The sequence below is a fragment of the Apteryx rowi genome, unplaced genomic scaffold, assembly GCF_003343035.1.
Source record: "Apteryx rowi isolate R43461 unplaced genomic scaffold, aptRow1 scaffold_2664, whole genome shotgun sequence".
Taxonomy (NCBI): Eukaryota; Metazoa; Chordata; class Aves; order Apterygiformes; family Apterygidae; genus Apteryx; species Apteryx rowi.
This window is the reverse complement of record NW_020449046.1, coordinates 1,143-3,657: the sequence shown is the minus strand read 5'-3', so window position 1 is coordinate 3,657 and position 2,515 is coordinate 1,143. Positions and strand designations below refer to the sequence as shown.

Sequence of the window (2,515 nt, the reverse complement as noted above, 5' to 3'; positions counted from 1 at the left end):
GGGGTGGGGTTGGGGGTCCCCAGGGTGGTTTTGGGGTCCCCCAGGTCTTCGGGGGACCCTTTATTACCCCACCCTTCATTTTGGGGGGGTTCAAGGAGATTTTGGGGGTCCCCAGGGTGGATTTGGGTATCTCAGGAGGGTTTGGGAGACCATCAGGTGTTTTGGGGTCCCCCTTTTCCTAACAACCAGTTTTGGGGGGTTCAGGGTAGTTTTGGGGGTCCCCTGGGTGGTTTTGGGGTCCCTTCGAGGATATTGAGGCCCCCTAGGGATTTTGGGGTCCCCCCACTTCACTCCCCTTGGTCCATTTTGAGGTCCAGGCTTCTTTGAGGGTCTCCAGGTCGATTTGGGGGTTCCCCTGGGTGATTTTGGGGGTCATCCAGGGAAATTTTGGGGTCCCTCAGGCATTTCATGGACCCCCCCCAAAAAATGTTGGGGCTGGAACCCCCAAATATCCCCAATTTTAGAGGATCCCTATTAAGGAGCCACCAGGTCTGGAGAAGCTTGGGGGCCTCCAGGAGATTTTGGGGGAGTTTTGGGGGATTTGGGGGAGCCCCAGGGAGATTTGGGGCACCTCGAGGTGGTTTTTGGTGGGGGGGTCCCCTCAAATTTTGGGGGCCCCCCCCCCTCGTTTTCCCAGGCCCGGTTTTCGGAGCTCAGCTTGGTGGCCTCCACCACCGGCGCCCTCACCGTCACCATCGACAGCCCCCGCGGGGGGCCCAGGTGGGTTTTGGGGGGCCACCACGCCGTTTTGGGGGTGGCCCCCTCATTTTGGGGGGCCCTGGGGTGTCCCTGGGGGGGTCAGGATGGGTTTTGGGGTGTCCCGGTGGATATTGGGGGTGGTGGGCTGGATTTTGGGGTGCTCTCCAGTATTTTCTGGTCGCCAAGTTGGGTTTTGGGGTGTCAGGGGTGGATCGTGGGGTGTCATGGCAGGTTTTGGGGTGCCACGGTGGTTTGGGGGGTGTCGTGGTGGGTTTTGGGGTGCCGGGTGGTATTTTTGGGGGCCCCACGTTGGGTTTTGGGGTCACCAAATTGATTTTTGGGGTCCCCCCACGTTGGATTTTGGTGTTTCCGGGCCGGATTTTGGGGTTCCATGTTGGATTTAGGGGTCACCACATAGGGTTTTGGGGTCACCACGTTGGGTTTTGGGTGTTTCCAGGCTGGATTTTGGGGGCCCATGTTGGGTTTTGGGGGTCCCCACGTGGGTTTTGATGTTTCTGGGATGGATTTGGGGGCCCCATGCTGGGTTTTTGTGTTTCTGGGATGGATTTTGGGGGCCCCACATTGGGTTTTTGGGTCCCCGCGTTGGGTTTGGTGTTTCTGGTCTGGATTTTTGGGGTCCCACCTTGAGTTTTGGGGCCCCGCGTTGGGTTTTGGTGCTTCCGGTCTGAATTTTGGGGCCCCACGTGGGTTTTGATGTTTCTGGGATGGACTTTTGGGGTCCCCACGTTGGGTTTTGAGGTCACCGCATTGGGTTTTTGGGGTCCCACATCGGGTTTTGGTGTTTCTGGGATGGATTTTGGGGTCCCATGTTGGGTTTTGGGGTCCCACCTTGAGTTTTGGGGTCCCACCTTGGGTTTTGAGGTCACCACATTGGATTTTTGGGGTCCCACGTCGGGTTTTGGGGTCCCACCTTGGGTTTTGGCATCCCACCTTGAGTTTTGAGGCCACCACCTTGAGTTTTGGGGCCCCACGTTGGGTTTTGGTGCTTCTGGGATGGATTTTTGGGGCCCACGTTGGGTTTTGATGTTTCTGGGATGGATTTTTGGGGTCCCACCTTGAGTTTTGGGTCCCCGCGTTGGGTTTTGATGTTTCTGGGATGGATTTTTGGGGTCCCACCTTGAGTTTTGGGGCCCCACGTTGGGTTTTGGTGTTTCTGGGATGGATTTTTGGGGCCCCGCTTAGGGTTTTGGTGTTTCTGGGATGGATTTTTGGGGTCCCACCTTGAGTTTTGGGGCCCCGCGTTGGGTTTTGGTGTTTCTGGGATGGATTTTTGGGTCCCCGCGTTGGGTTTTGATGTTTCTGGGATGGATTTTTGGGGTCCCACCTTGAGTTTTGGGGCCCCACGTTGGGTTTTGAGGTCACCACGTTGGGTTTTGAGGTCACCACATTGGATTTTTGGGGTCCCACGTCGGGTTTTGGCATCCCACCTTGAGTTTTGAGGTCACCACGTTGAGTTTTGGGGCCCCGCGTTGGGTTTTGATGTTTCCGGTCTGAATTTTGGGGCCCCGCATTGGGTTTTGATGTTTCTGGGATGGATTTTTGGGGTCCCACCTTGAGTTTTGGGGCCCCAAGTTGGGTTTTGATGTTTCTGGGATGGATTTCTGGGGTCCCACCTTGAGTTTTGGGGCCCCGTGTTGGGGTTTTGGGTCACCACATTGGGTTTTGGTGTTTCTGGTCTGGATTTTGGGGTCCCACCTTGAGTTTTGGGGTCCCACCTTGGGTTTTGAGGTCACCACGTTGGGTTTTGAGGTCACCACATTGGATTTTTGGGGTCCCACATCGGGTTTTGGCATCC

The 2,515-nt window shown here is 56.2% G+C and overlaps 1 pseudogene; it reads right to left on the bottom strand.

Moving 5' to 3' along the window:
- Positions 1-1,403: 1,403 nt before the first annotated feature.
- Positions 1,404-2,231, bottom strand: LOC112967164 (annotated as a pseudogene).
- Between the last annotated feature and the right edge of the window lie 284 nt (positions 2,232-2,515).